The sequence below is a fragment of the Hypanus sabinus genome, chromosome 2 (genome assembly GCF_030144855.1).
Source record: "Hypanus sabinus isolate sHypSab1 chromosome 2, sHypSab1.hap1, whole genome shotgun sequence".
Taxonomy (NCBI): Eukaryota; Metazoa; Chordata; class Chondrichthyes; order Myliobatiformes; family Dasyatidae; genus Hypanus; species Hypanus sabinus.
The window spans coordinates 17,084,191-17,104,674 of NC_082707.1; positions in this window are offsets into that span (position 1 = coordinate 17,084,191).

A 20,484-nucleotide genomic window follows, 5' to 3' on the forward strand; every position below is an offset into this window, starting at 1 on the left:
CTTTGCTTTTCCTTCCTATGTCATTGGTACCAATATGTACCAAGATATCTGGCCGCTCGCCCTCCAAAATGCTGTGGACACAATCCGAGACGTCCCTGACCCTGGCACCTGGGAGGCAGGATACCAACCAAGTGTCCCGTTCGTGTCCACAGAACCTCCTGTCTGTTCCCTTCACTATTGAGTCCCCTATCACCACCGTTCCCTTCTTCTCTCCCTTTCCCTTTTGCACCACGGTCCCATGCTCAGTGTCCATAACCCAGCCACTGTGGCATTCTCCCGGGAGGTCATTCCCCCACAGGAGTATCCAATGCGGTATACTTGTTTTGGAGGGGAATGGTCACAAGTGTGCTCTGCTCTAACTGCCCATTTACTTTTCCATTCCTCCTGACAGTCACCCAGCTTCCTACAGCTTTGGGGTGAATACTTCCCTGTAACTCTGATCGATCATCCCCTGACTCTCACGTACAAGCCAGAATTCACCCTGCTGCTGCTCCAGGTCCCTGACATGATCTTCAAGGAACTACAGCTGGATGTACTTCACGCAGATGTAGTTCCCCGGCAGTCTCTCCAACATCCGGCATGAAGAACACACCACAGCCGTTTAGATGGTACAGTAAGAGAGAAAGAATATATTATTGTTTTAAGCTATTCCTTTGTAGCTTTGACTTCATGGTTGGGGTCATTGTCTTGTTGGAAAAGAAGTCACCTAAGTTGCAGTTCTCTTGCAGACTGTGTCAGGTTTTCCTCCAGGATTTCCCTGTATTTTGCTCTTCCTTCACAAGCCTTCCAGGGCCTGCTGGTGAAGCATCCCCACAGCATGATTCAGCCACCACCAAGCTTCACGGTAGGGATGGTGTGTTACTGATGATATGTAATGCTTGGATTACGCCAAACAGAGTGTTTAGCCTGAAGGCCAAACAGCTCAATTTTGGTATCATCAGACCATAGAACCTTCTGCCAGCTGACTTCAAAGTCTCCCACATGCCTTCTGGCAAACTGTAGCTGAGATTTCATGTGAGTTTTTTTAAACAGTGGCTTTCTCTTTGCCCTCTCCCATAAAGCTGTGACTGGTGAAGCACCTGGGCAACAGTTGTTGTATGTGCAACTTCTCCTATCTCAGCCACTGAAGTTTGTAACTCCTCCAGAGTTGTCATAGATCTCTTGGTGGCCTCCCTCACTAGTCCCCTTAGCATAAGCAACATAAGAATAGAAGCAGGAGTAGGCCATCTGGCCCATCGAACCTACTCCGCCATTCAATAAGATCATGACTGATCTAGCCATGGACTCATCTCCACCTACTTGTCTTTTCCCCATAACCCTTAATTCCTCTTCTTTGCAAAAATCTATAGCAACTTTGTCTTAAATATATTTACTGAGGTAGTCTCCGATGCTTGCATGGTCACTCAGCTTTTGAGGACGACCTGCTTTAAGCAGATGTACACCTGTGCCATATTCTTTCCATTTCTTGATGACTGACTTAACTGTACTCCAAGGGATACTCAGTGACTTGAAAATGTCCTTGTATCCATCTTTTCACCTGTGCTTTTCAATAACCTTATAGAGTTACAGAGTCATAGAGAACAACAGGCTCTACATTCCATCTAATCCATGCCAAAACTATTTACACTGCCTACTCCCAATGAGCTGCACCTGGACCATAGCCCTCCATATCCCTACTATCCACGTACCTATCCAAACATCACTAAAGTGTTGAAATTGAGCTTTCATATACCATGTGAGCTGGCAATTCCTTCCACACTCTCATGACACTGTGAGTATAGAAGTTTTCCCTCATGTTCCTTTTAAACTCTTAATCTTTCATTCTTAAGCCAAGGCCTTTAGTTCTAGTCCCAGCTAATTTCAATGGAAAAAGTCTCTTTCATTTACCGTACTTATACCCCTCATAATTTTGTATACTTCTATCAAATCTCCTCTCAGTCTTATATATTCTAAAAAATACAGCCCTAACCTATTCAATATTTCCTTATCATTCAGGTCCTCCAGACCTGGCAACATCCTTGTAAATTGTCTCAACACTCTTTAAACCTTGTTTACATCTTTCCTGCAGGTAGGTGACCAAAACTGCACACATTACTCCAAATTAGGCCTCACCAACGTCTTTTACAACTTCAACGTAACATTCCATTGTAGCGGTGTGCTACACGCAGCGCTAAAATTACGACACGGAGTCGGTAACTGCAGTCGAAGGAAAAAACTTTATTCGAAAACTTCAGCCTCACTTTTAAGCCTCTGTCAACCGGCCCCCCATGGCGCAGAGGCTCCAAAGCTCTGTGCTCGCAAACCCCCGTAGGCTATCTAATTGTGAGTCGGTTCGGATACGCTAGGAAATGGGTCGCCACACCATCTTCTATATTCAATACATAGATAAATGGAAGGCCAATGTGCCAAAAGATTTCTTTATGACCACATTTACCTGTGATACCACTTTCTATGAATTATATACCAGTATTTCCAGATCACTTCATTCTGCCACACTCCTCAATGCCCTACCGTTCATTGTGTAAAACCTAGCCTGGTTGGTCCCAGCGAAATGCAAAACTTGTCTGCATTAAATTCCATCAGCCATTTTTCAGCCCATTTTTCCAGCTGATATAGATCCTTCTGCAAGCCATGATAGTATTCCTTTCTGTCCACTACACCCTCTATTTGGTGTTATCCACGAATTTGCTGATCCAGTTAACCACATTATCATTCAGATCATTGATACAGATGACATCAACAATGGATGCAGCACCGATCTCTCTGGCACACCACTTGTCACAGGCCTGCAGTAGGAGAGGCAACCCTCTACACCACACTCTGGTTTCTCCTGCAAAGCCAATTTCAAATCTAATTTACTACTCCATCATGAATGCTGAGTGATTGGACCCGCTTGACCAGCCTCCCCTGTGGGACCTTGTCAAATGCCTTACTAAAGACCATGTAGACAACATCTACTCCATTCAATATCCTGGTAACTTACATAGAACATAGAATAGTAGAGCACAGTACAGGCCCTTCGGCCCACAATATTGTGTTGACCCTTAAACCCTGCCTCCCATATATCCCACCACATTAAATTGCTCCATATACCTGTCTAGTAGTCTCTTAAATTTCACTGGTGTATCCGCCTCCACCACTAACTCATGCAGAGCATTCCATGCACCAACCATTCTCTGAGTAAAAATCCTTCGTCTAATTTCCCCCTTGAACTTCCCACCCCTTACCTTAAAGCCATGCCCTGTTGTATTAAGTAGTGATGCCCTGGGGAAGAGGTGCTGGCTGTCCACTCTATCTATTTCTCTTAATGTACACCTCTATCATGTCTCCTCTCATCCTCCTCCTTTCCAAAGAGTAAAGCCCTAGCTCCCTTATTCTCTGATCATAATGCATACACTTTAAACCAGGCAGCATCCTGGTAAATCTCCTCTGTACCCTTTCCAATGCTTCCACATCCTTCCTATAGTGAGGCAACCAGAAATGGACACAGTACTCCAAGTGTGGCCTAACCAGAGTTTTATAGAGCTGCATCATTACATCGCGACTCTTAAACTCTATCCCTCAACTTATGAAAGCTAACACCCCATAACTTTCTTAACTACCCTATCTACCTGTGAGGCAACTTTCAGGGATCTGAGGACATGTACTCCCAGATCCCTCTGCTCATCCACACTCCCAAGTACCCTGCCATTTACTGTGTACTCTGCCTTGGAGTTTGTCCTTCCAAAGTGTACCACCTCACACTTCTCCGGGTTGAACTCCATCTGCCACTTCTCAGCCCACTTCTGCATCCTATCAATGTCTTTCTGCAATCTTTGACAATCCTCTACACTATTCACAACACCATTAACCTTTGTGTCATCTGCAAACTTGCCAACCCACCCTTCCACTCCCGCATTCAGGTCATTAATAAAAAATCAGGAAAATCTATGGGTCCCAGAACCGATCCACGTGGGACACCTCTAGTCACAGCCCTCCAATCCGAATGTACTCCCTTCACCATGACCCTCTGCTTTCTGTAGGCAAGCCAATTCTGAATCCACCTGGCCAAACTTCCCTGGATCCCATGCCTTCTGACTTTCTGAATAAGCCTACTGAGTGGAACCTTATCAAATGCCTTACTAAAATCCATGTAGATCACATCCACTGCACTACCCTTATCTATGTGCCTGGTCATCTGCTCAAACTCTATTAGGCTTGTTAGACATGATCTGCTCTTCACACAGCCAGGCTAACTGTTCCTGATCAGACCATGATTCTCTTAGTGCCCATAGATATTATCTCTAAGAATCTTTTCCAACAGCTTTCCCACCCCATAGATGTAAGGTTCACTGGTCTATAATTACCTGAACCCTCCCTACTGCCCTTTTTTGAACAAGAAGATAACATTTGCCTCCCTCCAATTCTCCGGTACCATTCCCATGGACAACGAGGACAGAAAGATCCTAGCCAGAGGCTCAGTAATCTCTTCCCTCACCTCATGGAATGACTAGGGAATATTCCATCAGGCCCTGGGGAATTATCCATCCTAATGTATTTTAACCACTCCAACACCTCCTCTCCCTTAATACCAGAATGCTCCAGAACTTCAACATCACTCATCAAGTCATCAAGTTCCCTCTCATTGCTGAATTCCGAAGAGAAGTATTCAGTAAGGACCTCGCTCACTTACACAGCCTCCAGGCACATCATCCCACCTTTATCTCTAATCGGTCCTAGCTTCCTCAAAAATTTCTATGGGATTGGTTAGACATGACCTACCAAGCATAAAGCCATGCTGACTGTCCTTAATCAGTCCATGTCTTCCCAAATACTTATATATCTGGTCCCTTCTAATAAATTTCCCACAACTGACGTCAGAGTCACCGGCCTGTCATTTCCTGCTCTCTGATAAGAGCCTGTTGTAAACAATGGAACAACATTGGCTGTCCCCCAATCCTCTGACACCTCTCCTGTCGCTAAGTATGTTTAAAATATCTCTGCTAGGGCCCTGGAAATGTCTGCACTTGCCTCTCATAAAGTCTGAGGGAACACCTTGTCAGGCCCTGGGGATTTATCCACCCTGATTTGTCTCAGGGTAGCAAACACCTCCTCCTCTGTAATCTGTTCAGGGTGCATGAAGTTGGTGCTGCTTTGCCAATAGACCTCTATAGACTCTGTGTCCACCTACCGAGTAAGTACTGATGCAAAGAATGTACTTAAGATCTCCCCATCTGTTTTGGATCCACACATGGAATACCATTCTGGTTTGACAGAGAACCGATTTTGTACCTAGCAATCCTTTTGCTCTTAACATACCTGTAGGATCCCTTAGGATTCTCCTTCACTTTGTTTGCTGGAGCAACTTCATGCTGCCTTTAGCCCTCCTGATTTCTTTCTTAAGTGTTCTCTTGCATTTCTTATACTCTATAAGCATCTTGGTTGTTCCTATTTGTCCATACCTGCTGTGCACCTTCTTATTTCTCTTGACCAGGACCTCAATATCTTTTGAAAAAACCAAGGTTCCCTGAACTTTTTATCTTTACCTTTTATTCTGACAGGCACAGTCAAGCTCCCTACCCTCCAAATTTCATCTTTGAAGGCCTCCCAATTTTCAAGTACAGGTTTCCCTGAAAACAGCCTGTGCCATTTCACACTTGCCAGATCATTTCTAATACCATCAAAACAGGCCTTTCTGCAACTTAGAATCTCAACCTATGGACCAGACCTATCTCTTTGAATATTTGCTTTGAAACTATTAGCATTATGGTCACTTGCTGCAAAATGTCCAGCTACTCAAACATCTGTTACTTGCTTTGTCTCATTCCCTAATAGCAGATTGTGTATTACACACTCTCTTGCTTGGACTTCTACATATTGCTGAAGGAAACCACATTTGACAAACTCTATCCCCTCTAGTCCTTTTACAGTATGGGATTCCCAGGCAATATGTGGAAAGTTAAAATCACCTACCATAACAACGCCACCCTTCTTCCTTTAATCCCTCCCGCCATGACACATCCAATACAAAGGAACCCTGGGATATTGAGCTGCCAGTCCTGCCCCTCCTGCAACCAAGTCTCACTAATGGCTACAACATCATAATTCCAGGTGTTGATCCATGCCCTGAGCTCATCTGCCTTTCCTACGATACTTCTTGCATTGAAATATACGCATTTCAGGATTAGTTGCACCATGCTCAGTCTTCTGACCCCTGATTGTCTGAGGTCTTACCAATATCTCTTTCCACAATCTCTCCACTGATTGTTCTGGCACTCTGGTTTCCATCCCCCTGTAACTCTAGTTTAAACCCCATCATGCAGCATTAGCAAACCTTCCCGCTAGGATATTAGCCCTCTCCAGTTCAGGTGCAAACTATCCCTTCCATACAGGTCCCACCTTCCCTGGAAGAGATCCCAATGATCCAAAAATCTATGTCCTCCCTCCTACACCAGCTCCTTAGCCACATATTAAACTCTATGATCTTCCTAGCTTTGGCCTCACTAGTGTGAGACATTGGTAGCAATCCTAAGGTCACAACCCTAGAGGTCCTGCCATTTAATTTAGCACTTAATTCCCTGAACTCCATCCTACCCATGTCATTGGTACCCACATGAACCAAGACCTTTGCCTGTCACCCACTCTGTTAAGAATGCAGTGGACTCGATCTGAGACGTTCCAGGTCCTGACAGCCAGGAGGCAGCATACCATCCAGGAATCTCATTCTTGCCTACAGAACCTCCTCTCTGTTCCCCTAACTAACGAATCCCCTATTACTACAGCATGCATCTTCTCCCCTTCCTTTCTGAGTCACTGAATCAGGAACGTGACTACTGTATCTTTCCTCTGTTAGGTCAAACACCACCCCTCCAAGCAGTATCGAAAGAGGTATACCTGTTGTTGAGAGGGATGGCCACATGGGTACTCTGCACTGGCTTCATAACCCATTTCCCCTTCCTGACTGTCACGCAGATTCCTGTGTCCCGCATCTTGTGTGCAACTACCCGTCTATATGTTCTACCTGTCATCCCTTCAGCCTCCCGAATGAAACAGAGTTCATCCAGTTCCAGCTCCAGCTACTTACTGCAGATTGTTAGGAGCTGCAGCTAGATGTACAGTACTTCTCACAGCTGTAATCGCCAGGGACACTGGAGGTTTCCCTGCCTTTCCATATTCCGCAAGAGGAGCATTTCACTATCCTGCCTGGCATCTCTACTATCCTAGCTGAGCAGATATAAAGAAGGGAAGGAAAATAATACTTAGCTTTTATTTTCTTTGCTTTCTTTGGCTGTAACTTCTCTTCGCTGAAGCCTTGAAGAGCTAAAGCCTCAACATCACCACTCTGACTCTGTCCACTCAGACAACAGCCGCTGCACTTGCCCCTGCCTTCCTTTAGCTTTCTCTTGGTAATCAATTCCAAATGCAGGTTGGCCGCAGGTCAATTATGCTGCCACAACCGACTGCTCCCTTTTTCTACTCGGGCAGTCGACCTGAGTGAGATCATCTCCTCTCAAACTTCCAGTGGTTAAAGCTCTATTAAATGTCAAAATTATTGAGGTAATGTTTGTGAGTTCATAGACTATTCAGAAACCAGCAAAGGTGAACAAGTTTGTAACGACAAAAACTAATGACACTAAAATTAGCGATATAACAAAGTAAGATGTTTAAGTGTGTTCAAATATACGCAAGTATTAGCATTAAGTGATCTATAATAAAATATCCTTCCCACAGCCAACTCCCTACTCTAACCAGACTAAAACTGACCCAAGACAAAGCATGAATACGTAACTACAGACCGCGCTCCAACCCACATGACAAATTACCCATAATAAACACCCAACACAAAATACTACACAATCAGATATAAAATAGGTAGGTGGTTCCTACAATGCTCATTTACTGTATCTATGTCCCTCATAATTTTATGCACATCTATAAATTCATCCCTCATTCTCCCAGACACCAAGAATAAAATCCCAGCCTGCTCAACCTCGGTCCCGTGAGCCCTGGCACCATCCCCCTGAATCTTTTCTGCAAATTGTTGGCTATTAAAGTCTTACAGAAGTGTTGATAGTCAATGTGTTAATAACAAACCGTGGCAATATTAATTTGACTCACGATGCTCCCAGTGTAGACATATATACAACAGAAGTAGAGATACAAGGAGACAATGAGCCCCTGCTCCAGAACTGTCATGGTGCAAGGAGGCTTCAAGGTCAAAGTCAGAGATGAATTTGTTGTCATATATATTATCAGAGGTGCAATGAAAAACTTATTTGCAGCAGTATCACAGGCACAGATTATCAGATAAGTAACGTTTGCAAGGAAATCAAAATTTATACACCCACACAAAATTCTAGAGGAAGGCAACATCTGTTGAAAAGAGTAAACAGTCAACGCTTCAGACGGAGACCATTCATCCGCATTGGAAAGGAAGGAGGAAGAAGTCAGAAAGAGATGGTGGGGAGAGAGGGAAGGAAGAAGTACAAGGAGGAAAATAATAGGTGACACCGGGAGAGGGGGACGGATGAAGTAAAGTGCTGGGAAGTTGATTGATGAAAGCGATAAAGGATTTGAGAAGGAGAAATCTGATAAGAGAGCACAGAAGACCGTGGAATAAAGGGGAAGGGGAGGGACATTAGAGGGAGGCAGTAAGGAGATGAGGTGAGAGAGGGAAACAGAAATGTGGAATGATGATGGAAAGGTGAGGGGGGGTCAATTACCAGAAGTTTGAGAAATCATTACTCATACCATCAGGTTGGAGGATAGCCAGATGGAAACTGGAGTGATTGTGCTGATGATGAGGTAGCTAGTTTACAAACCGAGGCAATGTGTACTGAAGAGAGGCTGGTGATAGGGGAAACTCACAGTCAACAGGATGGGTCGCAATGCAAAAGAAGGACAAAATCGAAAAAGGTGAATATAGTACTGAAGGTGTTGTACTTGAGTGTGTACAGTATATGGAATAAGGTAAATGAACTAGATTAGCAATTATGACATTGCAGGTATCACTGCATCATGGCTGAAAGAAAATTATACCTAATGTATAATGAGCGTAATGTCCAACGATACACATTGTATTGAAAGGACAGGCAGGAAGGCAAAGGGGGTGGCACTCCTCTCTTGGTAAAAAAATGAATTCATATCATTAGAAAATTTTCTAATCATATCTTTAGAAAGAGGCAAAATAGGATTAGAAAGTGTTGATCACTGTGGATAGAGCTAAGGATGTGTAAGAATAAAATGACCCTGTTGAGAGTTGCACTGAAACCCCTCCCAAACTGTAGTAAGGACTTGATCTACAAATTACAACAGGCTTGTCATATGAAGAGGGTTTAATGGCTCTGGGTCTGTATTAACTAGAATTCAGAAGAATGAGGGGTGACTTTATTGAAACTTATCGAATAGTGGAAAGCCTTGATAGAGTAGATGCAGAGAGGATGTTTCCTATGGTGGGAGAGTGTAAGACCAGAGGATACAGCCTCAAATAAAAGGGCTTCCTTTTAGAACAAAGATGACAAGGAATTTCTTTAGCCAGAAAGTGGTGAATCTGTGGAATTTTTTGTCACAGGCAGCTGTGGAGGCCAAGTCTTTATGTATATTTAAGGCAGAGGTTGATGGATTCCTGACTGGTCGGGACCTGACGGGATATGGGGAGAAAGCAGGAGATTGGGGCTGGAAAGAAAATTGGATCAGCCATGAGGAAATGGTAGAACAGACTCGATAGGCCAAATGGCCTAATTCTACCCCTTTATCTTATGTTTTTGTGGTCTGATAAGGTGTTGCACCTCCAACTTGAGTGTGGCTTAATCGTGGCAGTAAAGTAGGCCATGGACTGACATGTTGGAATGGGAATGGAAAGTAGAATGAGGGCACTGGAAAATCCCACTTTTTGTGTCAGACAGAGCGAACGTGCTCAATGAAGTGGTCTCCTAATCTACTTCGGGTTTCACCGATATACAGGAGGCCACACCAGGAGCACTATTACACTATTACGGGAACCCAACAGACTCACAGGTAAAGTGTTGCCTTACTTGGAAGGACTGTTTGGGGCCCTATTTGATAATGAGGTAGAAGGTGTAGAGGCAGGTACCCTCACTACCATTCAGGGCTCCCCTTCCCCCATCTTCTATTCTGACTCCTGCCCTTCCTTTCCAGTCCTGATAAAATGTCTTGGCCTGAAGAGTCCATTGTTTATCCTTTCCGTAGATGCTGCGTGACCTGCTAAATTCGTCCAGCACTTTGTGCAAGTTGCTTTGGATCTCTAGCATCTGCAGGTTGTCTCATATTTATAGATTAGAACATCTCAATTGGCTCTATCTCAGGTTACTGAGAGAGGGGAGAGATAGCTGTGATCCTTTCATGATTTTACACACTCCTGAATCTCCTTTTCTTCTTTGAAAAATGTCCTGACCAGCTTAACCTCTCTCCATAACACAGTCTATGCTAGTCTTCTCTGTGCTCTTCCCAACTTAATGGTATCTTTCCTGGAACAAGGTGACCAAGACTAAACAAATTCAGAATCTCCAGTGTCTTCTACACTTGAAACATTAACATCGCAACTTCTCTGCTTGGGGCCCTGACTGACGAAGGCGTTGTGCCAAAAGCCTTCTTCACCAAATGAAATATCCTTTTCAGGGAATGATTTCAATTGATGTCTGTGGAATATCATTCCCTGAGTGATATTTGAAATAATTTTAGAATCAGAATTGGAATCAGTTTTAATATCAGTGGCATACGATGTGAAATGTGTCAACTTTGCTGTAGCATTACATCACAATACATAATAAATGTAGAAAAAAGAAACTGAATTACAGTAATTATTATATGTATATTAAATAGTTAAGTAAAAATAGGTAGTACAAAAATCAGAAATAAATTTTAAAAAGTAGTGAGGTAGTGTTCATGGGCTCAATGTCCATTCAGAATTTGGATGGCAGAGGGGAAGAAGCTGTTCCCGAATCGCTGAGTGTGTGCCTTCAGGCTTCTGTACCTCCTACCTGATGGTAACAATGAGAAAAGGCATGTCCTAGGTGCTGAGGATCCTTAATGATGGACACTGCCGTCCTGAGTCACCGCGCCTTGAAGATATCTTGGATACATCGGAGGAATGAAACTTATTTGAAATTGTTTGTACACCGACCTTTGAAAGTAGAGGTAAATCTCAGGAGTCCTTGAGGTAGATTTGTTTATTTATTTATTTAGATTATAGTACAGAATAGGCCCTTCAGGACTTTGAGCCACACTGCCCAACAATTCTCTGAGTTAACCCTAGCCTAATCATGGGGCAATTTACGATGATCAACCAGTATATCCTTGGACTGCAGGAGGAAACAAGAGCATCCCAGGGGAAAACCCACACAGTCACAGGGACGATGTACAAACTCCTTCCAGGCAGCAGTGGGTAATGAACCCAGGTCACCTGTACTGTAAAGTGTTGTGCTAACCACTACACTACTGTATAGGAAGGATGTGGAAGCTTTAGAGAGTGGGAAGAGGGGATTTACCAGGATGCTGCCCGGACAAGAGAACATGTCTTACAAGGAGAAGCTGAGTGAGCCTGGGCCACATCCTTAATAATGATGAGTCAGAGTACAGGGAGGAGATAGGGAGCTTGGTGGCATGGTGTCATGGCTACAGCTTCTCCCACAATGTCAACAAATGAGCTGGTCAGTGACTTCAGGAAGGTGAGTGGTGCACTTGCTCCTGTATACATCAATGGAGTTGAGGTTGAGAAGTTTGAGAGCTTCAGGCTCCTAGATGTGAACATCACCAGTAGCCTGACCTGGTGCAACCATGTAGATGACAAGGCCAAGAAAACTCATCAATGCATTTACCTCATCAGTAGCCTGAAGAAATTCAGCAGGTCCCAGTCAGGCCTTCCCAATTTTTATGAATGCAACATGGAAAGCATTCTATGGCAACTGCTCTGCACGTAACTGCAAGAAACTGCAGTTATGGACACAGGTCAGCCCAACATGGCAACCGGCCTCCCCTCTATAGACTCTCTCTATGAATCTCGCTGCCCCGGTAAAGCAGCCAGCATAATCAAAGACCCCACTCATTTGTCAGGTAGAAGATAGAGAACCCTGAAAGCACACACCACTCGGTTCAAACACAACTTCTGTCCCACTGTTATCAAACTCTTGAATCAAGGTGGACTCTTGACCTCACAGTCTACCTGGTTATGATCTAGCATCTACCTGCACTGCACTATCTCTGTAGCTTTTAACTTTATTCTGCACTGTTATTGTTTTCCCTTGTTCTACCTCAATGCACGGTGTAATGATTTGATCTGTATGAACAGTGTGTAAGACAAGCTTTTCACTGTATCTTGACATATGCGACAATACTAAACCAGTATCAGTACCGAGGTCAAGAGGTCATAGGCTTAAAGTCAGAGAGGATGGATTTAATAAGTATTTGAAAGGCAACTTTTTTTTAAGACATGATGTAAATGAAATGAACTGTCAGAGAAAAATGGTTGTGGCAGGTACAATAATGAACGTCAAGGGGCAGATAGAGAGGTATATGGTTGAGAAAGATTTATAGCAGGAGTCCACAGACTCCTTGGTTAATGGTAGGGCTCCATGGCAAGCAAACGGCGAGGAACCCCTGGTTTATAAGGATATGGGCTAAATGCTGGCAAATTGAACTAGCATGGATGGGATATTTTGGTCAACATGGACCAGTTATGGTGATGGCCCTATTTCTGTCCTGGCTTATGGCTCTATAAGACAAACTACCTACTCCAGAAATGAATAAACCTTCTCCAAACTGCTTCTAAATGCAATTACAGGCTTCCAGAAATTAGAAAGGAATAAACTCATGTTGTGTTTTCTAACTGGTCTGGAGCACCTAAGTACAAATGGAAAGATTGAAATGGTTAGGTCTTTATTCCTTGGATCATAGAAGATTGAGGGGAGATTTGATAGAGCATATAAAATTATGAGGGGTATACAGTAGATATGGTAAGTGCAAGCAGGCATTTGGCACTGTTGCGTGGGACTACAACGAGAGTTCATGGGTTAAAGGTGAAAGGCGAAAAGTTTAAGAGGAACATGAAGGGAAGCTTTTTCACTCAGAGAGTTGTGAGAGTGTGGAATGAGCTGCCAGTACAGGTGATGCACGAGAACTGGGTTTCAATGTTTAAGAGAAGTTTGGATAGATTGATGGGTAGTAGGGGTATGGAAGGCTATGGTTCCGGGGCTGGTCAATGGGAGTAGGCAGGTTGAACGGTTTCGGCATGGACTAGAAAGGCCTGTTTTTGTGCCGTATTTTTCTGTGGCTCTATGACCAATGCATCATATGATTGAATCATAGTCTCTCTTCTTTCATATTCGATTTCCTTGCAATAAGTGATAACATTCTTTAATTCCCCTAGTTACTTGCCTTACATGCATACTAGCTTTTGGTGAATCATGTATAAAGATAACCAGATTTTTCTGTGCCTCAGAGCTTTGCAATTTCTTGCAATTTAGATAAAGCTTAGTTATTCGACTAAAACAACTTTACATTTCCCACATTATCTTCCACTTGCAAGATTATTTCCCACTCGCTAAGCCTATCCCTATCCCTTTGTAACATCCTTTTATTCTTCTCACTACCTATTTACTTTTCTATTATTGTGTGTCATCAGAAAGTTTTGCAATTGTATTTCTCATTCCTTTATCTAAGTAACTTACGTGCATTGCAAAATTATTGAAGCCATTGTAAGTATCAATGGAAGGATTGTACTCTGGGATCTATGTATTGTAGGGTCATGTACAGGAGTAATCTTAGAGTCCCAGCATGCTACAGCATAGAAACAGGCTCTTTGACCCATCTAGTCCATGCCAAACTACTAATCTGCTTTGTCCTATCAACTTCCACCTGAAGCATGGCCCTCTATACTCCTCTCATCGACATACCTATCCAAATTTCTCAAAATGGTGCCTGAATACAACAATCCTTTTGTCGACGTCTTCTGGATAAACCACAAAACCATCTATTTCACTTCTTTTATGTCTGTTTTTCATCTTGAATGTGTTTCTGGAACTGCTGGAGCCTGTAATTTCCAGTTTAGAGATGGTTTCAGTGATCCAGTGTTTTGCTGTCTCCGAGAAGCTTTCAGGAGGCGGCAAGCATGGACCTCGAGGTGAAGAAACTACGAGATAGAGCGTGATCCAATGTTCAACTCCGTTTCGCCAATTAAAAATTCTATTATTCACTGACGAAGATTGAACCCTCGGGCGAAAGCAGACTGCCTGCCTGCCTGCCTTCTGGTGGGATCACTCTGCTGTTGCAGAGGAAGCCTGTGTAGCCTTTTGCTGTGCCTGAAGTCTCTCTCTTTTAATAATGCTGGTAAATGTTACTGAGGGTTCTGTGTAGGGATTTTGGACGACAGTCTATGGATTTCTTTTCAATTTTATATCTTTTATATCCGTGTTTTTGCCATTAGAACCATAGAACCATGGAACATTACAGCACAGAAACAGGCCTTTTGGCCCTTCTTGGCTGTGCCGAATCATTTTTCGGCCTAGTCCCACTGACCTGCACCTGGACCATATCCCTCCATCCTCCTCTCATCCATGTGCCTGTCCAAGTTTTTCTTAAATGTTAAAAGTGAGCCCGCATTTACCATTTCATCTGGCAGCTCATTCCACACTCCCACTACTCTTTGTGTGAAGAAGCTCTCCCTAATGTTCTCTTTAAACTTTTCCCTTTTCACCCTTAACCCATGTCCTCTGGTTTTTCCCTCCCTAGCCTCTGTGGAAAAAGCCTGCTTGCATTCACATTCTTTCTCATTGTTTTTTGTGTGGAAGAAGGGGTATTTGGGGGCTGATGTTCTTGTTGCATTTTGTGCAGGGAAAGGAGGGTTGACCATCTCGTTGGTGGGTCTGCTGTTTCTCTCTGAACTGACTTTCATAGTTTTTCTTTGTTTTGTGGCTATCTGGAGAAGAGGAATCTTGGAGTTGTACATACTTTAAAAATAAATGAACCTTCGAACCTTTGAGATTGATCTCACACCACCACTTGCCCTGGCAGCTCATTACCCACTCTCATGACCCCCTGAACGAAAAAGTTCTTTCACACGTTCTCCTTAACGTTTCACCTTTCACCCTCACCACATGATCTCTAATTGTAGTCTCACCCAGCCTCAGTGGAAAAGAAGTTGCATTTATCCTATCTATACCCCTCATAGTTTTGAACACCTCTATCAAATCTTCCCTCTTTGATGAGTCCATGCTGAGTACTATGTAGCAATGAATTATGATTCTTTATTTGGAAACTAATTTCAATGCTCAGATGGATCACTATCTTACACGTACTCATTAAACAGGAGGCAGATGATAAAATGAATCCCTGAAGTTTGCTGATGTCAAATTTATGAGTCATCTGATGCTATGAGTACATTTCTACACTGCTGCTAACGTGCTCCAGCTGATCTGTGGGCTAAAGAAACAGCTCTGTGCAAACTCAATTTGCTTGCAGCTACTGTTAAGGATATGTATTGCTACACAAGTTCAAAACTCTGAGGAAAGGCCCTGCAATATTCATTCTGGTTCTGTCTTAAAGGAATAAGACCATAAGACATAGAAGCAGAATTAGACCATTTGGCCCATCGAGTCCGCTCTTCCATTCAATCATGGCTGATCCTATTCTCCCCTCTTCTGCCCCACTCCCCAGCATTCTCCCTGTAACCTTTGACACCTTGTCCAATCAAGAACCTATCAAGCACTGCCTTAAATACACCCAATAACCTGGCCTCCACAAATTCACCACCTTCTAGCTGAAGAAATTTCTCTGAATGTCTATTTTAAAGTAAAATAGAAATAAAATCTCTATATTATCCTGAGGCTGTGCCCTCTTGTCCTAGACTCCTCTACCAAGGGAAGCATCCTTTCTATACCTACACTGTCAAGGCCTATCAACATTTGAAAGGTTTCAATGAGTTCCTCACTCATCCTAAATTCCAGTGAATACAGGCCCACAGCCATCAAACATTCCTTGTATAATTCCCTGTCATTCCCAGAATCATCCCTGTGAACCTCCTCTGGACTCCCTCCAATGCCAGCACATCTTTTCTTAGATGAGGAGCCCAAAACTGCTCACATACTCAAGGTGAAACCTCATCAGTGCCTTATAAAGCCTCAGCATCACATCTCTGCTGTTGCATTCTAGATACCCTAAAATGAATGCTAATGCTGGATTTGCCTTCTTCTTCACTGATTCTACTTTCAAGTTAACCTTCAGGGTGTTCTGCACTAGGACTCCCAAGTCCCATTGCATCTCAGATTTCTGGATTTTCTCCATTTAGAAAATAGTCTGCACACTTATTTTGACTATCAAAGTGCATGACCATGCATTTTCCAACATTGTCTTTCATTTGCCACTCTCTTGCCCGTTCTCCTAACCTGCCTAAGCCCTTCTGCAGCCTACCTGCCCCTCCACCAATCTTCGTATCATCTGCAAACTTGGCAACAAAGCCAACTATTCCATCATCTAAATCATTGATATACAACATAAAAATAAGCGGTCCCAACACCAACCTCTGTGGAACGCCATTAGTCAATGGCAGTCAACCAGAAAAGAATCCTTTTATTCCTACTCGCTACCCCCTACCAATCAGCCAATGCTCTAACCATGCCAGCAACTTTCCTGTAATACAATGGGCTTTTAACTAGGTAATTAGCCTCATGTGTGACACCTTGTCAAAGGCCTTCAGAAAATCCAAACACACAACATCCACTGCATCCCCTTTATTTATTCTACTTGTAATCTTCTCAAAGAATTCCAACAGGTTTGTCAGCCAAGATTTTCCCTTAAAGAAACCATGCTGACTTTGTTCTATCTTGTTCTGTGTCACCAAGTAGTCCATAACCTCATCCCTAACAATTGACTTGAACATCTTCCCAACCACTGATGTCAGGCTAACTGGTCTAAAATTTACTTTCTACTGCCTTCCTCCTTTGTTAAAGAGTGAAGTGACATTTGCAATTTTCCAGACATCTGGCACCATGCTAGAATCCAATAATTTTTGAAAGATCATTACTAATATGATCACAATCTGTACCGATATCTCTTTCAGAACCCTAGAGTGCAGTTCATCTGGTCCGTATGACTTACGTAGTCTTAGGCTTTCGGTTTTTCGAGCACCTTCTCCCTTGCAACAGTTACTACACTCATTTCTCTTCCCTCTCACCCTTCAACCTCAGGCACACTGCTAGTGTCTTGCACAGTGCAGAATGATGCAAAAAAACTGTATTAGTTCATCTGCCATCTCCTTGTCCCCCGTTATTAGTATTTCTGGTTTGTGCATGGAATGCACTACCAGCAATGGTGGCAGAGGCAGATACAATAGTGCCTTTTAAGAGACTCTTACATGGAGCTTAGAAAAATAGAGGGCTATGTGGTAGGGTAATTCTAGGCAGCTTCTAGAGTAGGTTACATAGTTGGCACAACATTTCGGGCCAAAGGGCCTGTAATGTGCTGTAGATTTGTATGTTTTCTATGTTTCCATATCTACAGTCATTTCTCTTTTACTTTTAATATACTTGAGAAAGCTTTTACTATCTACAATATTGTTTTTAGCTTGCTTTCATATTTCATCTTTTCCCTCCTAATGGTTCTTCCAGTTGCTCACTGTAGGGTTTTAAAAGCTTCCCAACCCTCTGTCTTTTCACGAATTTTTGCTTCACTCTACACCTTCTCTTTTGCTTTTACATTTGCTGTGACTTCCCTTTTCAGCCACAGTTGTACTATTTTGCCATTTGAATATTGCTTTGTTTTTGGAATACATCTATCTTGCACCTTCATTTTTCCAGAAACTCACACCATTGCTGCTCTGCTGCCATCCCTGCCAGCAGCTTCTTCCAATTTACTTTGGGCAACTCCTCTCTCATCCCACTGTAATTTCCTTTACTCCAATGAAGTACTGTTACGTCAGACTTCACTATCAAATTTCAAGTTGAACTCAACCATATTGTGGTCACTCCCTCCTAAAGGTTCTTTTACCTTAAGCTCACTAATCACCTCTGGTTCCTTACATAACACCCAATCCAGTACAGCTGACCCCCTAGAGGATGAGAAACTTTTCTAAAAAGCCATCTTATAGGCATTCAACAAACTGACTCTCTTGAGATCTATTTTCAACCTGATTTTCCCAATCGACCTGCATGTTGAAATCTCCCATGGCTCTCAGAACCTTGCTCTTTTGACACACCTTTTCTAGTTCCTGTTCTAATCTGTGGGCCACATCCCATCTACTGCTGGGAGGCCTGTATATAACTGCTATCAGGGTCCTTTTACCTTTGCAGTTTCTCAACTCAATTCACAAGGATTCAACATCTTCTGATCCTGTGTCACATCTTTCTAATGATTTGACGCCATTCTTTACCAGCAGAGCCATGCCAACCCCCCCTCCTCCTCCCCCCCCCCCCACCGCGCCTACCTTCTTATCCCTCCAATACAAGGCGTAACTTGGACATTCAGCTCCCACCCACAACTGTCCTTCAGCCACGATTCAGTGATGGAAACAACATCATACCTGATGATCTGTAATAGTGCAACAAGATCATCTGTGCATTGAGACAGAACACTTTGAGTGCTGTATTTGCTCCCTTTTTTGATTCTGCATCCCTAATGCACTGACACTCATCCTGCTGGCTACAAATTTGTCCTGTCATCTGCCTGCTCTTCCTGATAGTCATCTGCCTGCCCTTTCAGAGACCCTTCACGCTGGTTCCCACCCCCCTGCCAAATAAGCTTAAACCCTCCCCAACAGCTCTAACAGCTCTGCTTGCGAGAATATTGGTTCCCCTCGGGTTCAGGTGCAAACCTTCACCTTTGAACAGATTATTCGTCCCTCAGAAGAGATGCCAAAGATCCAAGAATCTGAAGCCCTGCCTCCTGCACCAGCTTCTCAGCCACGCATTTATCTGCCAAATCATCCTGTTTCCACCCTCACTAGAATGTAGAACAGGTAGCAATCCAGAAATGACTACCCGGGAGGTCCTGCTTCTCAGCTTTCTACCTGGCTCTCTATATACTCTTTACAGGGCCTCTTTGCTTTTCCTTCCTATGTCATTGGTACCAATATGTACCAAGACATCTGGCTGCTCTCCCTCGTTCTCCAAAATGCCGTGGATGTGATTTGAGACCTTCCTGATCCTGGTACCTGGGAGGCAACATACCACCCGGGTGTCCTGTTCATTTCACAGAATCTCCTATCAGTCCCCCTTGACTGTTGAGTCCCCTCTCACTACCGCTCCTTTCTTCTCCCTCTTTCCCTTCTGTACCACGGCCCCTGCTCAGTGCCCGTAACTCAGACTCCATGTCATTTCTCTGGGAGATCATCCCCTGACAAAGCATCCAGAATGGCATACTTATTATTGAGGGGAAAGGCTCCAAGGGGGCTCTGTGCTAACTGCCTATGTACATTTCCATTTCTCCTGACATTCATCCAGCTGCTCACCTCCTGCACCTTCGGGGTGACTACTTCCCTGTGACTCTGATCGATTTATCTCCTCAGTCTCCTGTACAAGTCAAAGGTCATCCAGTTGCTGCTCCAGATCCCTATCGTGGTCTTCAAGGAGCTGCAGCCGGATGTAGTGCCCTGGGAGAGTCTGGGTCTCCCAGGAATTCCAACATCCGGCATGGAGCACCCACAACACCATTTACTACACCAGAGAGAAAAAAGGAAAGTGACCAGAAACTTACCCAGAGCCAGAGCCGGATACTCCTATTATCTCCACTGGCTCACTCCCATCAATGGCCGCCCTGCTTGACAAGTGTCACTGACCTGCGAGAAACGTGGTCACTGTGGCCTGATCCTGCCGCTGACTGGGCTGTCCGAATGAGCTTGAACGGAATTAGGGGGGATCTCGTTGAGATCTATCAAGTGTTGAACGGCCAGAGTGGGGGAATCTAGGACTGGAGCACCTGACCTTAGAATAAAAGGTTGTCCCTTTAGGACAGAGATGAGGAATTTCTCTAGCCAAAGGATGGTGAATTTGTAGAATTCATTGCCACAGACAGCTGTGGAGGCCAAGTCATTGGGTATATTTAAGCAGAAGTTGATCAGTTCTTGATTAGTAAGGGTGTCCCAGGTTACGGGAGGAGGCAGAAGAGTGGGGTTAAAGTGGAACATGATGGAATGGCAGAGCAGACTGAATAAGCCAAATCTGCTCTGAAGTTTTACAGTCCACAGATGATGCCTCTATTTTCTGTTTTATTTACAATCTCCAGGGTTTGCAGGTTAGATTGACAGGAAGTTTCAGTAACAAAGAGAGCTATTTGACTTATGGTGTCCCTTAATTCCATTACGTCTATTATGTATACAATTCTGACTCTCTCAGTAAAGCAGCTGACTACATACAGGTCCCATGCACCCCAAGCATTCTACCTTCTCCCCTCTCCCGTTGGACAGAAGGTAACAACAGCCTGAGAGCACGTACAACCAGATCCAAGAATAACTTCTATCCCACCATATTCAGACTCTTAAATGGACTTGTTGTATGATGA